Source organism: Elephas maximus, chromosome 5 (genome assembly GCF_024166365.1).
Source record: "Elephas maximus indicus isolate mEleMax1 chromosome 5, mEleMax1 primary haplotype, whole genome shotgun sequence".
NCBI lineage: Eukaryota > Metazoa > Chordata > Mammalia > Proboscidea > Elephantidae > Elephas > Elephas maximus.
This window is the reverse complement of record NC_064823.1, coordinates 61,110,902-61,133,694: the sequence shown is the minus strand read 5'-3', so window position 1 is coordinate 61,133,694 and position 22,793 is coordinate 61,110,902. Positions and strand designations below refer to the sequence as shown.

The following is a 22,793-nucleotide window of genomic DNA, read 5'->3' as shown; positions in this document are numbered from 1 at the left end:
AGGCGGCTAGGGGTGGGTCGCAGAGAGTTGGCGATGAGTTACCGCACTGGGTGACGTGTGACACCAACCCTAGTGATACCACTGCCATGGGTTCATTTTGGTGTCACGCCCTCTGACAGTGTCAGGGGATGCAGTCCGCAGCCCTGAACCACCCTAATGACTCCACTGTATTCTCTACCCTGTCCTGTCCCAACCACTCTCTTTCTTCTGGCATGATTTAAACGCTTCTCTGTCCTGCATGTTCTCCTTTCCTCGAAGCAGTGATCTTAGCCATCTTGCTTTCCGCTGTTATGCTTGCATAGATCCTGGCTGCAGAAGTTTACAAACCATCAATTCTATCATCCAGATTACAAACCAATGATTTGGAGGTGTCACACACTCATTTCTACCAATTACTTCAAGCCTTGATATTGGGTATTTGTCAAAACACAAGCCATCCTCTAATTACGGGTCACTGACTCACACGGCACCATGTTTGACCCTTCCCCAGAGTCCTGGAGTCTTTCCTGGAAACTGAACAGAAAAAATATTTATTTTAATTAAATGGAAAAAAAAAAAAAAAACACCATTTTTACTAACAACATTTTCTGGAGCTCAACTTATGTTCGGATGGTATATATCTGTGATTGTAAGCTTTTCGACAAGCAGACAATTTGGGGGTAAAATAATATCTGTGGCCTTTGGGGTAAGGGGAGAGGAAGGAGAAAATAAATTAAATAAACTTAAATATTCTAGTGCCAACCTTAGTAAAGACATTTAAAAACTGACTAAATTTTGCTGAGATGCCAACAGAAGCAAAATTCCTTACATAGTTGGTAAACACTGCAAGTATTTTTCAGTTATTTCTCACTGATTGTTATGCATGAACACATTATACACAAACCCCTGAAGAAACAAGAGAAAAAAACATTATCCTAGGTAGCAGTATAAACTAGGTTGTCAGCATGAGTGAGTGAAAATAAAATTGCTGAAAATATTTGTTTATTCAGTTTCAGTCAGTTGACAATAACATAGAATGTATTAACGTCTCAGGAGACAGTAGCTTCAGCTTGTGAGAATATCAAATGGACTGGGAGTAAGAGCAAGGGAAAGAGAGAATGGGAGAGGGACAGCAAGAGCGATAGAGAGGAGAAGCACTCACTGAATCACAGGGAGCCCAGAGACTTATGACAGCATGACATTCTGAAATCTCAGCAGCTGGACTGACATGGCCATTAGGGTGACCTTGAGCAAGTTATCCAGGTGTTGTAACAAGAGCCAAATAACAGAAACATGACCAGTATGAGCTATATGCTCGCCTTCTAAATTCATCAGCAGTTATCATTAGAACGTCCATCCACTGACTTGTATTTATTTAGACTCTGGCGTATTGATTTTACACACCCTGTATATTACATAAAAATGTTATTGTGCTGTTTTCATGCTAGATACATTTCAGAGGAAAGTGTACCAGACAAGGTATGGATTGCCTGAGTTTTAAGACCATCTATTTCAGAAACTCACTTTGTAACCATTGGGAACATATTATTTCTGTTTTTATTTCCTTATCAGTAAAATAGAACTAATGACACTTGTTCTCAAATACTGTGGAAAGTATGGAAGAGGTGATATGAAACTCCTCTGAGCTCTTTAAGAGACAATTTGCAAACATTTAAGATATGATTAGCAGCATTTTAAATAAATACATATAAGTCCAAATATAAGAAGTGTTCTGTATTTATGCTATATTTTGACCCACCATCTTGATGATAATATTAATGACAATAATAATTACAAGATGTGATGTGCGTGGTGTTCATATATATTCTCAAATTTAGTCCTGAAGAGTATCTTCATTTTGTTGTTGTGTGCCATTGAGTTGATTCCCACTCAGAACAACCCTATAGAGAGAGTAGAACTGCCCCATAGGGTTTCCTAAGTTGTAATCTTTACAGAAGCAGATCGCCAGGTCTTTTATCCCATGGAGGTGGTTCAAACTGCTGACCTTTCTGTTAGCAGCTGAGCACTGAACCCTTGCACCACCAGGGCTCCTTATTTTCACAAATTAAGAAAAACTTAGGTTCGGAGATGTGGATTGGCAGACCTGGCATTTAAATTCATAGCTAATTAACTCCAAAACACCCTGTTCTGATGTTATCCCTAATGGGGGGACTGTCTGGCTCTTAAAATGTGCTCTGTTTCACATCTAAATTGGTGGATTTGTATCTTATGATTTATATTTTATGATACCATCCATTAAGTTGCACCCCCCTGGGAGAATTACCCATTTCTCAATAGCGATACCATTCATCCTTCCATTCATTCACCCGGTGCAGTCATTAAGCACCTTCTTTGTGGATGCAGTGATAACTAAGATAGACAAGGTGTTTACCTTCCTGGAACCTATATTCTAGTGCAGAGGCAGACAATAAATATAGAATTAAATAAATGAAAATGCCAGGTCAACATCAGTGCTATGAAAAAGGGAATAATAATTTTAGAGTAAGACTGGGAGAGACTAATTTAGGTTGGGTGATCAGGAATGATTTTCTAAATATGTGACATTTCACAGCTGAATCATCATAGAGGATGGGATGAGCAGCTGTGGGAAGATCTAGACAGAGGGATTAGCAAATTCAAAGGCCCAGAGACAAGGAAGAACTTCTTGTGTTCAAGGGAAAGGAAGAATACCAGTGTGGCTGATATGTGCATAAGTGATTTCAGAATGGTATACTATGAAATTGGAGAGATAGGCAGAAGACAGATCATGGTAAGGAGTTTGGATCTTCTTTGCAGAAAATAGGAAAAGTTCTTACCAGCCCACGGGAGCCAGTTCTGCACATCTCTTCCTATATCCGTGTTCAAAGATAGCACACTGGTAGCATAATCAGTCATGATGGGTGTTCTGGGTTGTAAGAATGGTGCAGGGGGAGCTTCTGACCTCCTCTAGCTTCATAAGAGGAAAGGAGAATCAAGATCAACAGCCCAAGGCTGATTCCTATGAGGCAGAGGTCAGACATGCCTCCTCTCTCCGCCATCTTTACCAATTTTGACACCAACTATCCTTCCCATGGCACTCTCTACTTCTCTGCTGGGTTCAATAATTCATTGCAATGGCCACACAGAACTCACAGACAATATTCACGACTATGGGGTTTATTAGGGAAGTAACAGATTACAGTTCAGGCTCAGGAACACTCAGAATACAGTTCTTCCATCAGAATAGCCTCTTCCTAGCCATGCCACAGGTGCGCCTCTCTCTGGCCCCTTGCTCTGCCAATAAGTGCCCAGAGGCACCCCACTCCACCAGTAAACCTCAGCCCAAAGGCACTCAGCTCTCACACCATGGGCCAGGAAGCCCACTGTGTTGTATTTTGCCGGTCTCTACTGCTGGGCTTTCCTGCTGCTGTTTCTCTACCACTGCTTGTTGCTGTCTTCAGTGTTACAGCTCTCTCTGTCTTCTGGTTCCAGAAGCTTCTCAGTGCAAGGATCCTGGGTCCAAAGGAACACTCTGCTCTTGGTGCTCCTTCCTTTGTGGTGGTGCAATCCTCTCCTCCTTGCCTCTGGGATGGCTCATTTCAAGCCCAGAGGGATGGCAAAACTAACCAGTCCTCTTGGTGGGCCACAATTACCCTATTTGCACAGTCCCACCCAATCACTTGGGTGGGAGTTACAAGACCACAGCAAGAAAGCCCACACAAAAGCAATCCATCACACCACACACATTGAATTTTGTCCCCCCAAAATATATGAAAACATGGCCCTATTTGGAAATCAGGGTTTTCTTTTGTTATGTTAATGAAGTGACACCAGACTAGGGTGGGTTGTAAGCCTAATCACTTCCAAGTGGTATGTTATTGAAAGAGTAGACACAGAGGCACACAGGGGAAAACACCATGTGAAGACCCGTCTATGAGCCCAGAAACACAAAGGATTGCTGACAGTTGTCAGAAACTAGGAGAGAGTCACACAGAAGAAATCAACACAGCCAAGAACTTGATTTGTACTTTTAGCCTCCAGAACTGCAAAACAAGTATACCTACTTTGTTATAATTTTTTTGCTATGGCAGCACTAAGTAACTAAAACAGTGGAAATATTTACATAACATTATCTGGGTGGTTGCTGCACAATTGTATGTTGTAGGTATTAGGTGCCGTTGAAGGTTCTGGCTCATAATGACCCCATGTACAAGAGAGTGAAACGGTGCCCCGGTGCGGCAACATCCTCGCAATCCTTGCTAAGTTTGAAGCCATTGTTGCAGTCATTGTGTCAGTCTATCTCATTGCACTGACATCTCTTCTTTTTTCACTGAACTTCTGGTTTAACAAGCATGATGTCCTTCTCTAGGGACTGGTACCTCCTGATAACATGAGTGAGCACTTTCAGCATTGCATTCCTTTGTTGAAACATCTCAGTGGGTATTTCATCAATTTTTGGAGCCTTGTTTTTCGCCAATGCCTTCAGTGCAGGTTGAACTTTTTCCTTCAGTATCATCAGTTCTTGCTAATATGCCACCTCCTAAAATGGTTGAACATTGACCAATTCTTTTAGATATAGTGACTCTGTGTATTCCTTCCATTTTTTTTATGCTTCCTCCATTGTTCAATATTTTGCCCATAGAATCCTTAATATTGCAACTCATGATTTGAGTAATTTATAATGTCATGACTCGGTAATTTTTTTGCAAAAAAGAAAGAGGGGTTTACAATGAATAAATACAAAATGCATAAAGAAGTAATTCACTACGAGTGAGAGTCAGCAGTAGCAGCAAACAGGATTGGCAACACAAGAACTCCATATAATAGAGCCACAGTTTGAAAAAAAAAAATAGTGTTCTAAATACAAAAAAAAAAGAAAAAATACATACTAGGTGAAGTGATATGGTTAAAAATTGATGAGAAATGAATTATCATATTCAGAATGTGTTTCATTCAGGGTATATATTGGATATACCACCATAAGACTTGAGATTTGAGTTGGATGTATGGAGTGAAAGAAAGTGAGAAATCAAGGATTAATTCTAGCTTCTGGGCTTTGTTATGCCATTGACTAACACAGGAAAATATTGGAGAAAAACAGGCTAGGTGAGTGAATACAGACCTCTGTTTTAGCTGTTTGGGATGCTGATTAGATCTCCAAGTATAGAAGTCAAGTAGCAGTTAGGCAGCCATGGTAGGACTGTTTAAAATGCCTTAACTGGAACAATAGCCAGCATGGTAATGTTCTTTCTAAATACAAAGAGAATACTGAATTTATTTTGAGGAAAGGGGAAGCATTCTTCATTTCTAAAATTGGTGGCAATTTCAAGACTTGAAAATACTAGCATAGCAGAAACTTTTTAAAGAAAATAATGAATTATCCAAAGAATGAACTGACCCACAAGAAGTACGTATTAGAAAATGTTTTAAGACTAGAGGCACTTGAATGAGAATAGCACTGGACAGGGAACCATATCATTTGAAGTTGATTCCCAATTCTAGTAGTACATTTCTTTCTTGACCTTGAGCAAAGTTCTTTACATTAAAAAAAAATTTTTTTTATATATGAAATAGAATAGACTCACAGCAATTTATCTCTGCCAAGGGCATATTCGTTATGGAAAAGATGTTATATGTGGCAATATTTTTAGCTTCTTGAGAACAGTACTCAATAAATATAAGATGGTAATAGTATGTAAAATAATCAAAGCCAAAATCAGAAAAGTTCTATGTCCTCATATACCACAGCTCTCAATAAGATTGACTGTCCAGGACATAACCATATTTAAAAAAAAAAGAAGAAGAAAACCCACCTGATTCTAATAATTCATTGAATCCCATTTCTAAACTCACAGTATGTCCATTTTGTGCATATATTCTGCTTCACTGCTAGTATTCCTTAAACAGATGTAATAGAACTACATGTATTGAAACACAGCCCTCATTTATTTTCTGATTAATCCTTGTTCTGCTTGACAGTGAATCACATCACTAAAGTACCAGATCTGGATGGTGACCTTGATTCTTTGACTGAGAGAAGTACGAAGAACAAAATATATTTTTTCATGAAATCTAGGTAGGAAAAATAAGTATTATAAGCATGAATGCCAAATCCCTTGAAATTCATATGAACTTTAAAAATATCTTTATCATATAAAAGATCAACCAAAAATCAATAGATTAAACAATGCAAAATTAAAAACATATTTTTCTTTCTCTTGATCAAATACAGTTGGTCACCTCCAGAGAATAACTGAGTTATCATCTCACCAAAACGTGTCAAACCCACATCACAATATTTTCGTTAGAAAAGAAAATAGAGCACTGATGTGAGGAGAGAAGAAATTGTTCTTGTTTTTACTTATACCACAGAGCATGATAAAGAGGGTCCGGCTAGAGAAAATTAGCACAACAGCCCCAAGCAGAAAATAGCCCCCAAGTAAAGGAACAATAATTTACAGATATAAAACATGTTGGAAGAATGCACACACAGAATCAACCACTATCATTGACATTATTAATTAAAGCACGTTTTCAAATAAGCCTTGATATTTCAAACACCTACTGAGATCGTTATGTTTGTGTTTCATATGACAAATGAGTGGCACATTGCCTTTGCTTAAGCAGTGAGGAAAACGTTCGAAATTCAAATTCAAGCTATCAGACTTTTGACAATCAGTGTCCAGTGCCCATTGTTCAGATCTACACAGTATGGAGAAATTTGACTGAGGCGAAACAGGCCTGTAGATAGGGATTTTTATTTTTGCTAAGTAGAATGTTATTCATTGAAAGCAGTGTCTTATTAAACTGGATTCTTGAAGCTGTTGTTCATATAGGTGTGGGAAGAATTCTGCCAAACAGATTAATTAATATAATTAGGAAAACCAAAATGCATCAACTTGTTCAGCCTGCCGCAGTGTTGAATAAAGACTGTGAGTAATACTCTTTTGTTGTCCTTCCTGCTGGAAGAAAAAAAAATAAATGTAATGTGGTAGAATGAACACAGGTTTGAATCAGACTGACCAGTAGTCAAACTACATCTCTGCCTCTTTCTTGCTCTGTCACCTACCTGAATCAATTTTTCAATTTCTCTGAACCTGATGTGTAAAATCAGAATAATACCTCTCTCAGAGACTGTTGTATGGCTACAATGAGAAAATACCTCACCTGTTAGTTCCCTTTCTTTGCTCATCCTTTACTTCCCTGGCTTTTTCTGAGGTACCAAAATCTAAAAGGATTTCTGTACATTTTGTAAAGAAAAGACACAAACACACCTGTGGTGACAAAGCACTGTAACGATCTGAAGCGCTGAGGTAAAGACTGTAAAAGTGTAAATTATTTTGTCTGTTCAAAGAGCTTCCACTTGTATTTAGCTTATGCTTGGACATTTACAGAGGTGGTCACTACTTAAGGTAGCCTGTGACCCTTTCTTTGGTTTAGGGGAAAGTTCATCCTTATAAGGCATTAAAAAATATGTTTCCTTATGCCTTATGGAGGAAACCCTGGTGGCATAAGAGCTACGGCTGCTAACCAAAGGGTCGGCAGTTTGAATCCACCAGATGCTCCTTGGAAACTCTATGGGGCAGCTCTACTCTGTCCTATAGGGTCTCTATGAGTCAGAATCAACTCAATGGCAATGCGTTTGGTTTTTTGTTTTTTTAATTTTGTTTTTTTGGTATGCCTCATGGAGCCCTGGTGGTGCAGTGGTTAACAGCTTGGCTGCTAACCAAAAGGTCTGGCAGTTCAAATCCACCAGCTGCTCATTGGAAACCCTGTGGGGCAGGGGCAGTTCAACTCTGTCCTATAGGGCACTATGAGTCGGAATTGACTTAATGGCAATGGGTTGGATTTGGTTTGGTTTTGGTTTAGGTGCTCACATTAAGACTGTACGCCAGTCTAAAATTCCCAAGCTCTACAAACCCTAACCAAATGACATCATTTCTAGAACTTTAATCATTTTGGTCACTCTTTATTACATATTCTCCAATATGTGGAATACTTCTTACATAGAACTGAATATCATGTTCCAGAAATGTTCTGACCAGTGTAGAATAATAATAATAAATAATGTTATTGTTATAAATATTTATTGTATGTTTATTACATGCCATGCACAGGCCTCAATATTTGAGATGCATATACTTTTTAACATACTACTCAAATGTTATATTTAGTCATCCAGCAAATGTGACTTAACACCTACAATGAGGCAATATATCATAATGGTTAAGGACTTGGGCTCCAGACTTCCTGGATTTGAATCCAGACTCTGCTACTTACTAACTCTGTGACCTCCGATAAATTAACTTCTCTCTGCCTCAGTTTCTTCAGTTGCCGAATGGTATTTTAGAGATTATCTAAAATAACATCATGCTATATATATATGTATATATGAAACACTTAGAAGAGTGCCTAGTCATGATAATTATCAGGTAAGTAATTAGTACCAGTAAACAGTTGCCTTCAAGTCAATATTGACTATGGCAACCCCGTGTATGGTAGAGTAGAACTATACTTCAGACAGTTTTTGATGGCTGATTTTTTGGTTGTAGATTGCCAGGTCTTTCTTACAAGGTACCTCTGGATGGACTCAACCCTCATCATTATTAGTACTATGGGTGCTAAGTGTCCTTATGGAGCTTGCATCCTACTGGAGGAAATGGACTACTGAATGGGAAATAATAGAATTTAACTGAAACAAGTGCTATAAAATATAAAGCATAGAAGGGGATAAGAAATGCTGAAGTGGAAGGTTGTGGGGGTGGAGGTTGAACATGCAGGTCTGAAAAGGCCTCACTGAGGAGATGACACGTGAACCAACCTGAATGAAGTAGAGGAGTGAGCCAGATGAGTGCCTAGTGAGACAGTGTGCCAGGAAGAAGGAATGGTTAGCAGAAGACACTGAGGAGAAATAAGCTTGGCCAATTTAGGAATATTTAGGGAGAGCAAACACTCCCATGTGGCTGGAGAAAACTAAGCAAGCTTAGTGAGTGAGTGAGAGAGTTTGGCAGGGGCCAATGACGTAGGACTTTGTAGGTGATGGAAAGAGAGCTACGGAGAGGTTAAGAACTTTGTGTAAGGTGACTGAGCTAATAAGCAGCAAAGCCAGGCTAGAACCCAGTTTGCTCTAAATGGGTTAATCACTTTGCTGCCCTTGTTATAAGCATACATATATTAGGGTTTCATCAGACCTTTTGGGAGTCATGACACACTGATGGCTAATATGGAGCTTCCTGTCAAATGAATCATTTAAGTGTGTGTGTTTGTTTTAATGAGAACTCCTATTAATTTTGTTGTAACCTCTCCTGTTTTTAGAACTGCTTTTTAAGAACTTACATTTATTCTTAGTATATTTCATCTTGCCCTTTTCGATCTTCTTGTTTATTGATTATCCCTCTCAACCATGTATGTTCTGATAAACCTGACTTCTACCTCTTTTTCTGAAATTCTAATAAAAACTGTAGACTATCAAGGAAGACAAAATAATTTGTGCCAGCTGATCCCAATGCCTACAGCTGTCACGAGTCCATGAAGTTACCTCTGAGGTAGACTTGTCTAACAAGTTACGAACCCACTTTCCTTCTCAAAAATCTGATCCACGAGTTTATTAAGGAAGATTTGTCTAAGGTTCTAAATCATCCTCATAAGCTCCTAACCTAGAAAAATAGGAAATTAGTTTAGTGTGGCATGGCATGTTTATCAAACAGGAAAACTGCTAGAGATTATGATTTACGTTTTGAAGACGTTAAAACAATTTTCTTAATAATCTATCCTAAATTTTTGTCAGAAATAAGTATCATGCTTATTCACCTATAGATTACTGTTAATTTCCGTTTTTAAAATGAGCCAGTATTTGCTATCTCACATCTTGTGGAACCGATACTAATCCACTTAAATTCCTGAAATATTACCGACAGTAATTCTGTGACTTTATCTGCTGAATATCAGGTGTCTGACCTAAAGACATGAGCTCTGTTCTAGCAGTAAGATTTAGTCTTACTATGGCTCTGTCTTGAACTACAAAATTCCCTTGGAACCATTTTGTCTTACCATTTCTGTGTTGAACTTTATTAATGAAGAATATAAAAGAAGAAAAATTTGGAATCTATCCAATTACTTTTTCTTTATCATCATGACACCTACTGCCAAAAACTGGGCCTAGTCCTTCTTTGCTCTCTTTGCTTCAAACCTGATTATAAAAGCCTCTTCTTTCCCCCTTAGCTTTTACCTCAATTCTCATTACATTTTAGATTTTAGTTGACTTGACGTTATTCTTAGAAGTTTTAACCTCTTTTTTCTATCTGCACTTGGTTAAATATCCCTTTATTTCTTTATTTTTTTTAACACATATATTTGAAATATATACTTATGGATCTTTCTCTAGTTATAGTGCTTTCTGTAGATATTTCTCCCATTCTTTTTAAATTACAGAGCTGTTGTGTTTATATTATAGGAATAAATGTTTTTAGAATCTATTTTTCTTGGCTACTCTTCTTTATATGTTTATTGGCCTTGTGTTGTTGTTACTGTATGCCATTCAGTTGATTCCAACTCATAAAGACCCTATAGAACAGAACTGCCCCATAGGGTTTCCTAGGCTGTAATCTTAATGGAAGCAGATTGCTACATCTTTATCTTATGGAGCAGCTGGTGGGTTTGAACCTTCTACCTTTTGGTTAGCAGCCAAGTGCTTAAGCTGTGTGCCACTAGTTATACTTAACTTTTCTCTGAGCATTTAAACATATGCTTTTCACTTCTTATGGATTAAAACATATGATGTTTGGGATTTACCCCAAAATAATCTGAGGTGGAAGAGGGAGGTTAGATGGTAGGATAGATAAAATTACCACCAGTTGATAATTGTCAAAGACGAGTGATAGGTACATGTTGGTTCATGACATTATTTTCTCTACTTATTCATAACTTTTAAAATTTCTTTAATGAAAAGTTAAAAACAAAATGAAAGAGATTGTAAATTAATACCATGTTTTTATTGGATACTAACAGAAATGCTAATAATATACACATCTGAACCACCAATTTCTAATAATCATGGACATGAGTCAAGATTTCTCCTAAATGGTTTTCGTTCTATTATGTTTTATAGTAGTAAAACATTGCAAATAATGTAAATGTCCAACCATAAGAATTAATTAAATAAAATTTGGTACTTAGAGTAGAATACACTGAATCATTAACAATAATGTGTTACACTTGGGTAAGTATGTGCACATTATAAAATCTGCATTAGAAAATTATCGTTTACATCTCCAACTTGTCTAGGCAGTGCCAGGATATTTACAAAACAACATTTTTTCCATTTCCACCATCTCTTGTATTTGCACATGTATTCTACACCACAGGCCCACCTGTCTCTTAGCTGTGTAAATGGTGTATATCTTGTTCACATGCACGGCTTGTCTCCTTCTAAATCTGTTTCTTTCTACTGAACACATTGAACCATTGCATTTTCTCACTTTGGTCCTGAGTTGTGGCTAATCTCTTTTAGGAAAGTAAAAATTCAGTCACAAAGACAAAGTAAACAAGCTTATCTTTTCTGAATATACCATATAGATCTATAACAAAAGTAGATCTGGCCCAACAGTCCTGTGGCTGAAAGTATTTTGTAGCTTTGTTTCTTAAAAAATTATATTTTGAGTTCCAGGAAAAAACTTGTAACTTATTATGAATTGAGCAAGGCAATGCAATAGTACATTAAAAGAAATCTCATTCCTACAAAGCAAAGCCATACCCAGAAGGAAAAATGACCGTGAAGTTCTCTGTAGCCTTGTTTTGCTTTATCTTTTTAGTGTCCTAGTAGGTAGATTAGCTTAAACATTGGAAGGAAAATGTACTGTAAAGAAAAGCTTTTTGTCATGTTGGATTATATGAACTTAATTTTATTAATCAGATTAAGTTTGACCAAATTTACTGCTTATTATTACAATAAACTTCATATAATATTAATAAATATAACTAAAAACCACCATATTTTAAACTTGTTACACTGATTTCAAATCTATGAAATCAATAAACAATAAAAAATAATTTTAAAAAAAGGTGTTACGATCACATTAATTAAGGGAAATCTTCTGAGACTGGTTACCACTGAGAAAATAAATCATGTTTACCTAAAATTTTACAGTGGCAAATAAATATTTAGAAACCTAGCCTACTGAGATGGCTGCTTCCCTACTTCTCTGTCACAAATTAATATAGAAGAAGGGCAAATATTCTTGAGCCAGATAGTCGAATCTTGGAGAAAGGCTTTTTTTGTTTTTTAATAAATGTGTATAAATTTGAAACTGTGCCATAAAAATTTGTCAAAGTCTAAAAACTTAGCCCTGACTTTACTTAGCATGATCAACATTTGTTACGGGAAGAAAGAGCACTCTGGTACAATCTACCTAATGGATGTCCTTTTGTGTGTTTCCATTGCTTCATTTTCCTTTCCTATCTCTCAAACGCTTTTTGCTTGAGGGGTTTATTCTATAGGCTGAGTGGCCTTCTTTAGACAAGAAAGAATTTAGGTAAGAAATAAAGTTAGGATTGCACTGAATGAACTTCCCAGCAGCTAACTTAGATATTTGTCAAAAGTAGTATGCCATTTGGCAAGGTAATTGACAGAAGCATTGACTTCATTGTCTTAATGTGTCTACAGCACACAAAAGCTCAATATATCTGCTTTTTAATAAGTGGATGGTACCCCCAGGCTAAAGAATAATGAGTGTACTGTTTTTGGGCATCTTCTCTTTATTTAACCTGCCATTCTGTACTGAATGTATTAGTAGTAGACACCACAGTTGTCTGGTTCGGAAATATGGATCTTATAAATCAGTGTCTGTCTGCATAACAGAGATGAAGTAGCTTTTACAGAAAGTCAACATGGGCATGGAAGGGAGTTTCTGAAACTGAAACAGAAGAAATTCAGGAAAATATACCACCGAATTACAAATATATACTATTGTCTCTTCAATTTATATCTGAATCTATTTGTAACTATTCACCTGATGATCTGGATTATATAAAAAAAAAAAGAAAAATTCTTTTTTTTTTTTAATAGCATCCTGTAAAAATATTCAAGGAGCCCTGGTAGTGCAGTGTTAAAGCCTTTGCCTGCTAACTGGAAGGTCGGTGGTTTGAGCCCACCAACCACTCCGGGGGAGAAAGATGTGGCAGTCTGCTCTGTAAAGATTAAAGCCTTGGAAACCCTATGGGGCAGTTCTCCTCTATCCTAAAGGGTTGCTATGAGTGGGAATCAAATTGACAGCAATGGGTTTGATTTTTGAAAAATATTTAAGCCAAATAAATATTCCATTTTAAGTATTAGAATGGTAAAGCATACAATTAAACGCATTTTACAAAATATAAATATTATATTGATTTTACAATAAATGTGCATACTTATAAGAGGAAATACTAATGAACATAAAACATATATAGTTGTGAACTGTATAAGTAGCATACAGTGCAGATCCAGCCTAAGATTCTAATTACGGGCTAAGAAAACAAAACAGTGCATTTATTTTGGGAGTTTATATTTAACTGTACTTGAATTTAAAAGAATAAAAAGAAACTGAAGGAATGATAGACCTTTATATAGATGTTTCTTACTAAAGATGCTATTTATATTTCAGAAAAGATACTTTGAAAATAAAACAACAGGATTAAAGATTATGAATTTTTTTTTAAGAAATAAGTTGTTATTCTTAAAAAGGAAGCAGATAGGTAGTAAAATTGTATAGACTTAATACAACACACACATACACATGCACACACAAATAAGTACATGGAAAATTGTTGAAATCTGAATAAGATTGGTGGGTCCAATCACTGTCAGTATACTCGTTGTGAATATTGTGCCATTGCTTTGCAAAATATCACCAATGGGGGAGACTAGACAAAGTGTACAAGGGATCTGTGTATTATTTCTTACAACTGTATGTGGCATGAATCTACAATATCTCTATTAAAAAAATCAATTAAAAAGAAAAAATCTATACTTTTTATTGGACATAAGTTCAAATTTTCAGGTATCAAAATATGATCAATATTTTCTAAGCTCTGGTATACAAACAAATGTATTTTTTAAATAAACAAGAGTAAAATTTTAGATGTCAACTTAGTTTGAGGATGAATCTCTAAGAACAAGTAAGCAAATTATTCTGTGAAAATTATAATCACATGATACTACTCAGCAAAGAAGGGAAACGAACTATTCATACATGCAATATTGTTGGTGAATCTCAAAACCATTAAAGTAATTGAAAGAAACCCAGACTGAAGAGGTGACATACTCTATGATTCCACTTATAGGATGTTCTAGAAAAAGCGAAGTCATGAATATAAGTCAGTAGTTACCAGGAACTAAGAGTAGTTTAAGGAACACAGAGTCACTATACCAAAAAGAATTAGTGGACTTTCAACCATTTCAGAAGGTAGCATATGATCAAGAACCGATGGTAGCGAAGGAAGAAGTACAAGCTGCACCAAAGGCACTTGGGAAAGACAAGGCTTCAGGAACTGACAGAATACCAGTTGAGATGTCTCTACAAATGGACACAGCACTGGATGTGCTCACTCAACTATGTCAAGAAATTTGGAAGACAGCTTTCTCACCAACTGACTGGAAGAGATCCATGTTTGTGCCCATTCCAAAGAAGGTAATCCAAAAGAATGTGGAAATTATCAAACAATGTGATTAATATCACACAAAAGTAAAATTTTGCTGGAGATAATTCAAAAATGGTTGCAGCAGCACATTCATAGGGAGCTGCCAGAAGTTCAAGCCAGATTTAGAAGAGGTTGTGGAATGAGGGATATCATTGCTGATGTCAGATGGATCCTGGCTGAAAGCAGAAAATACAAGAAAGATGTTAACATGTGTTTTATTGACTATGCAAAGGCATTCAACTATGTGGATCATAACAAATTATGGATAATATTGCAAAGAATAGGGATTCCAGAACATTTAATTGTGCTTATGAGAAGACTGTACAAGACCAAGAGGCAAAAGCAAAATACAAGTTTTATACATGTTCAGCAATTTCTATCCCAGGCTTCAAGGCTAGATAACCAGAAACATATTTAAGAAATATCTGCAAGTATACCTTCCCTATTCAGGCTCTATAACGTGTGATCTGCACACCAGCAGCATCAGCATCACTTTTAGTTTTTTAGAAACATTCATGCCCCCATATCCCCAATACCTCCTTTCCCCCATAAACCTTCTGAATCAGAATACCTAGGAGTGGGCTCCAGAAATCTGAGCTTTAACAAGCTGTTTAGGTCATACCATAGTTTGAAAAGCACCTGAGAGTTTATAAGAAAATAAACTATCATTTTTCCATCACTAAATACATACTGAAAATGTATACACTAGAGGCAGAGCCAACATGGCACTGTGGACAGAAGCACCATGCTGTCCCTCCACAGCAAAGACCTGAAGGACTAAGTGAAACAGAGACACCTGTCAATCCTGGAACCCTAAGCAGCAAATGAAGAGATAAAGAACTCAACCAAGCACCAAATGGAATAAGAAACTGACAGGGAACAGAGAGCAAGAAGAGATATGGAGCAGAAGTCCCTTATCAGCTAATGCAGCACAGATTCACCATCTTGGACTCCTGTCAGAGATCAGCAATCAGGGTGTACAGAAAAGCAGCTTCACAAAGCTCCCAGCAGGAGACAGAGCACACAGTAACTAGCGATACACGCTTTCCAGCCCCCTACCCATCTTCCCCATGCTCAGCCTCTGTTGCTTCCCGGTGGGCCACAGTTGCTCAGCTGGGAGGCATCAGCTCCGTGGCACTTGGATTCACCCTGCCCGTGCTGGCCAGCTCCCTCAGTGCCATTTCTTTGTTGCCGATGTTGCTTTTTTCAGCTCCTTTTGGTTTCTTCCCTGTCGCTCACCTCCTCCCCATCCTTTCTTTTGAACACCCAGCTCTGTGTGCCATCTTTGCTTCTTCTTGACAGGCTGTGAAGCACTGCTTGGTGGGGGAACTGCTTCCCTGGTCTGCACCACCACACTCCTGGGATTCCTGACATCTTTTTTGTTTGTTTTCTTTTTTCCTTTTTGTTTCTTTTCATTTCTCTGTTTCCTGTCTCTCTCTACTTACTTTCTTTTCCTGTCTCCTGAATACCTGGTGCTGCATGCCATCTATGCCCCTTCTAGCTGGGCTGTACTGTGTGGCTTAGAAGCCACTTCTCCAGTCTGCACAGCCACACGGGTGGGATCCCTGGGGGCTCTTCTTTTTATTTTATTTATTTATTTTTCTTGTTTCCTTTTTGTTTTTCTTCATTTTTCAGTTTCTCATCTCTCTCTACTTTCCTTCTTTTCCTGTCTCCTAAATACCTGGCACTGTGTGCCATCTCCACCCCTTCTAGCCATGCTTTATTGCGTGTCCTGGGAGCCATTTCTCTGGTCACCACTGGGATCCCTGAGGGCATTTCTTTTTTTTTTTAATTTTTTTCTCTTTCCCTTTTGTTTTTCTTCATTTCTCAGTTTCTTGTCTCTCCACTCCAATGGCAGGCTCCTTGCATTTTTTTGGGGGGGGGCTCCTTTTTTTCTCTCCTTTTTATCTTCTTTCCCATATCCAACTTAGCTCCACACATCACAACCGCCACCCTCCCTCCTGCCTATCTATATTATGTGTTGAACTGTGCACCCCTTAGCAGCATATGCATTGCCTACAGAAACCTGCCCTGTGCTGACCACTGGCAACTCTGTCAGCCCTAGTACATGCCACAAACAACCCATCCCAGCCCCTCCATGTCAGCTGGAACCACCCTGCTGCACCATAGCTGAGCAAATGGCCCTGCTCATTGAACAAGGAAGTGAAAAGTATCTTCCCCACAGACGAACAAACAACAAAGAAAACACAGCCCAACTGTTCAGATATAATCAAATAAAACAAAAAAGCAGGATGAAACAAACAAATCTACAACCAATAAATGAAGAAAACAACTACTGAATGTCCCAAAGACAGCAGACAATATCAAAAAATATTAAAAAACAGAACAGGATGGTTCTAATAGGCACCTGAAATAAAACACCAGATGACTTACCAGTAGAAGAAAAGGCACTGGAACTACCTGATAGGGAATTTAAATCTCTAATAATCAGAGTTACCCACAAGTTAAAGCAAATGCAGAAAAAATGAGGAAGAATAGACAAATTCATGGAAAAGGCAGACAAAATCATAGAAAATACAGACAAAACAATGGAAGATTTCAGGAAAATAACACAGGAACAAAAAGTCAAAATAAATTCACAGCTAGAAATCATACAAAAGCAACAATTAGAAATCCAAAAGATAAATAAAAAGATTTCAGAAATGGGCAGTGTCATAGAAGGTCGGAGGAGCAGGTTCGAAGCAATAGAAGACAGGATCAATGAAATTGAAGACAAATATTTGACTACCACTTTGAGGAAAAATCAGAAAAAAAGAATGAAGAAACCCTGAGAATTATGTGGGATACAATCAAAAGCAAAAATTTATGAGTGATCGGAGTTCCAGAGCAGGAGGAGAGAACAGAAAACACATAGAGGATCATTGAAGAATTTTGACAAAAAGAAACTTCCCTAACATCATGAAAGATGAAAAAATGACCATCCAAGAAGCTCAAGGAACCCCATATAAGATAGACCCCAAAAGAAAATCACCAAGGTATATCATAATCACACTTGCTAAAACCAAAGACAAAGAAAGAACCCTGAGAGCTACTCAAGAAAACAAAAAGTTGCATACAAAGGAAAACAAGACTAAACTCTGATTATTCAGTGGAAACCATGCAGGCAAGAAGGCAATGGGTTGACATATATAAAACCTTGAAAGAAAAAAATTGCCAACCAAGAATAATATATCCTGCAAAACACTCTTTCAAATATGGTGGTGAAATTAGAACATTTTCAGATAAACAAAAATAAACAGAATATGTAAATACCAAAACAAACTTACAAGAATTATTAAAAGGAGTGCTTCAGTCTGAGAACAAGCAACATCAGACAGCAGCTTGAATCTAGCATGCAAGATCACACCAGTCAGTTACCAACCTAGGGAAAAAACTCTCAAGGACTAGTCAGTACTAAAAGACTTGCAACACGGAACCAGAGAGGTTAATCTGTAAATGGCAAAAATATCAGAACAAGTGTCTGTTCATTTCCTTTGGTTATAACCATTCATAACCATTTGGTTAGCAGCCGTAGCTCTTAACTACTACACTACCAGGGTTTCCCACTAGCCATTACAGAAATGCAAATCAAAACCACAGTGAGATACCATCTCACCTCAGCATTACTGGCACAAATCAAAAAAAAAAACAGAAAATAACAAATCTTGGGGAGGCTGTCGGGAGATCAGAACACTTATGCTCTGCTGGTGGGAATGCAAAATGATACAACCACTTTTGAAAACAATATGGCACTTCCTCAGATAGCTAGAAATAGAAATACCATATAATCCAGCAATCTCACTCCTAGGAATATATTCTAGAGAAATAAGAGCCATCACAAGAATAGACATATGCACACTCCTGTGCATTACAGCATTGTTCACAATAGCAAAAAGATGGAAACAACCTAGATGCCCATCAGCAGATGAATGGATAAACAAACTATGGTACATACACAAATGGAGTACTATGCGATGATAAAGAACAATGATGAATCCGCTAAGCATCTCATAAAATACATGAATCTGGAGGGAATTATGCTGAGTGAAATAAGTCAATCACAAAAGGACAACTATTGTATCAGACCACAACTACAAAAACTCGTGAAAAGGTTTACACACAAAAAGAAACAATCTTTAATGGTTACAAGGGAGGGGAGGGTTGGGGATGGAAGAACACTAAACAGACAATACATAAGTGGTAGCTTCGAGGAAGGGTAAAACAGTACACAATACTGGGGAAGCCGGCACAACATGTTCAAGGCAATGTTATGGACACCCCATAGAAACATCCAAACTCCCTGAGGGACTGAATTACTGAGCTGAGGACTATGAGGACCATGGTCTCAGGGAGCATCTAGCTCAATTGGCATAACACAGTTTAGAAAGAAAACATTCTACATTCTACTTTGGTGAGTAGCATCTGGGGTCTTAAAAGCCTGTGCGTAGCCATCTATGATACTCCACTGGTCTTACCCTTCAGGAGCAAGAGAGAAATGAAGAAAACTAAAGACACAAGGGAAAGATTAGTTCAAAGGAGTAACGGGCCACAATCACCACTGCCTCCACCAGACTGAGTCCAGTACAACTAGATGGTGACCAGCTACCACCATGGACTACTCTGACAGGGATCATAATAGAGGGTCCCAGACAGAGTTGGAGAAAAATGTAGAACAAAATTCTAACTCACAAAAAAAGACCAGACTTACTGGCCTGACAGAAACTGAAGAAACCCTGAGAGTATGGCCCCAGACACCCTTTTAGCTCAGTAATGAAGTCACTCCTTAGGTTCACCCTTTATCCAAAGATTAGACAGGCCTAAAAAACAAAACAAGACTAAAGGGGTACACCAGTCCAGGTACAAGGACTAGAAAGTAGGAAGGGACAAGAAAGCTGGTAATAGGAAACCCAGGGTTGAGAAGGGAGAGTGTTGACATACTGTGGGGTTGTTAACCAATGTCATAAAACAATATGTGTACTAACTATTTTTTGAGAAGGTAGTTCATCCTGTAAACCATCATCTAAAGTAAAATTTAAAAAAATAAAAAGAATTGGAAAAATATATAGAGTAATATATACTATAAATATATATTCATATATATATTTAATATAATAATATATAAATATATTACTATATGTATGTACATACATATTACTATATAAGTATATATGTACACGTACAGGATCCCTGGTGGCACAGTGGTTAAGCGTTAGGCTGCTAACCCAAAAGTTGGCATTTCGAATCTGCCAGCCACTCCGTGGAAACCCTGTGGTTCTACTCTGTCATATAGGATGAGTCGTAATCAACTTGACAGCAATTTACTTTTTTTTTTTTGTACATATATATACTTACATAAGTATATAGTAATGTTGTTAGATGCCATCAAGTTGATTCTGAATCATAGCAACTCTTTAAGATGGAGTAGAACTGCCCCATAGGGTTTCCAAGCAGCAGCTAGTGGATTTGGACTGCCAACCTTTTGATTAGCAGCCGAGCTCTTAACCACTATGCCACCAAAGCTAGTATTATATATAATATCTATATGTATATAATATAAGTATATATATTTTTTATATATTATATACTTCTATTGCTACATATTCTTTTACATACAATCACCTTTCATGCTGCACTATACTGTCATATTGTTGAGGACATCTCAAGCAACTTAGATTGAAATTTTAGCCTGTGTTGTCTTACCTATGCATTTAATCATCTTATACAAGCAATAACAACAATATTTCCAACTTCTCCTCTGCCCAAAAGTTGAGCAAGATATCTTCTGATTGCAGATAAAAACTGTATTTCAACTTCACAACTATTTAAGTGTAAAAAACTTAAATTGGTCTTTGTCTTAGTCTGAGTTCGAGCAAAATTAGTGAGATGGATAGATAGAGATTTACTTCAAGAAAATGACTCGCACATTTGTGTGGACTGTTGTTGTTAGGTGCCTACTCATAGCAACCCTATGTACAACATGAGGAAACACTGACCAGTCCTGCACCATTCTCGCAATCGTTGCTATGTTGGAACCCATTGTTGCAGCTACTGTGTCAAGCCATTTCATTGAGGATCTTCCTTTCTTTTTTTTTTTTTTTTGCTGACCCTCTACTTACCAAGTATAACATCCTTCGCTAGAGACTGGTCCGTCCTGATAGCATGTCCAGAGTACTTAAGACGAAGTCTCGCCATGCTTGCTTCTAAGGAACATTCAGGCTGTACTTCTTCTGAGACAGATTTGTTCGTTCTTCTAGCGATCCACATTATATTCAACATTTCTTGCTGATATCAAGATTCAAAGCCATCATTTCTTCAATCTTCCTTACTCATTATCCAACTTTTGCCAAGCATATGTGTGATTGGAAATACCATGGCTTGGTCAGGTGCACCTTAGTACTCAAAGTAACATCTTGCTTTTTAACACTTTAAAGAGATCTTTTGCAGCAGATTTGCCCAGTGCAATACATCATTTGATTTCTTGACTACTGCTTCCATGGGCATTGATCATGAATCCAATTAAAATGAAACCCTTGACAACTTCAAAGTTTTCCGTCTATCATGATGTCGCTCATTGGTCCAGTTATGAGTAATTTTGTTTTCTTTATGTTGAGATGTAATCCATACTGAAGGCTGTGGTCTTTGATTTTCATCAGTAAGTGCTGCAAGTCCTCTTCACTTTCAGCAAACAAGGTTGTGTCATTTGCATACTGAAGGTTGTTAATGAGTCTTCCTCCAACCCTGATGCCTCGTTCTTCTTCATTATGTGGGCTAAAAAAAAAATATGTGGGCTAGCAAGTCCCAAATCTGTAGGTCAGGTGGCTGGCTCATGGGATTGCAGGGTCTGGCCCATCCAAAATCTGCAGGGAGGTGGCAAGCCAAAAGACTTCTGTAGGCTTATGTCCCAGGAACTGCAGTTCAAGGAACAAAAAGCGTGGAGTGTTGAGAGACAGAAAAAGAAAGAGAGAGAGAGCTTAGCCAGAACATCCATTTGTATACTAGAGGCAGCCTGCACCCCCAAGGAAACTCCCCTTTCAATGATTGTCTGATTACATCATATCACGTCATGGAAAATGATTATATTACGTTACATAAGAGCAACCAGTCCAGTGTCTGCCAAAGCACTGAGAATCACAGCCTAGTCAAGCTGACACATAAACATTAACAATCACAGTCTTAGAATTCTGAAAATGATTCATACCTCTCCTAAAATCTCCCTATTTAGAATGAGAAGTATGTTTATCAACTCTGAAGAAACAGCTAAAATAAAACAAATGTAAAATGTAAGATATGCATACAATATTGTAAAAACAGTGTGGGGGAGGTGTCTGACCTCCTTTAACTTCTCAAAGAGGAAGGAGAATCAAGATCAACAGCACAAGGCTGATTCCTATGAGGTAGAGGTTAGACATGCCTCCTCTCTCTGCCATCTTTACCAATCCTGCCACCAACCGTCCCTTTCATGGCACCCTCTAGTTATCTGATGGGTTCGATAATTCATTGCAATGGCCACACAGAACTCACAGACAATACTCATGATTATGGGGCTTATTAGCAAAATGACAGTTACAATTCAGGCTCAGTAACACTCAGGATATAGTTCTTCCATCAGGACAGCCTCTTAGCAGCCGTGCTCATAGGCACACCTCTCCCTGGCCCTCGGCCTCTGCCCAAGGCCACTCAACTTTCTCTTTCCAGGGGCTGGGAAGCCCACCACACCATCTTCTGCTGCCCACTCTCTGCTGCTGGGTCTTTGCTGCTGGGTCTCTGCCACCACTTCTGGATCTCTCTCTGTCTCCTGGTTCTAGATGCTTCTCAGCACAGGGATCTTGGGTCCAAAGGGCTTCTGGCTTCTGGCTTGCTGGCTTCTGGCTTGGTGGTGGTGGTATCTTCTGCTTTCCTGCCTCTGGGGTGGCTTATTTCAAGTGCAGCAGGATTGCAAAACTGACCAACCCCCTTGGCAGGCCAGAATTACCCTATCACACAGTCCCATCCAATCACTTGGGTGAGTTACAAGACTATGGCTAAAAAGGCCCTACAAAAGTGATCTATCCCACCGCAGGTATAACCCGTTGTTAAGTCAATGCTGACTCATGGAGACCCCATGTGTTACAGAGTAAAATTGCTCCATGAGTTTCTCTTGGCTATAATCTTTACAGAAGCAG

General features: G+C 38.0%; 1 protein-coding gene across 1 annotated transcript in view; it reads left to right on the top strand.

The window, feature by feature from the left end:
* The window catches only part of GRID2 (glutamate ionotropic receptor delta type subunit 2), a 1,658,713-nt gene that overhangs the window by 1,439,143 nt on the left and 196,777 nt on the right, over positions 1 to 22,793 (top strand). The gene's annotated exons all lie outside the window — the stretch shown is intronic.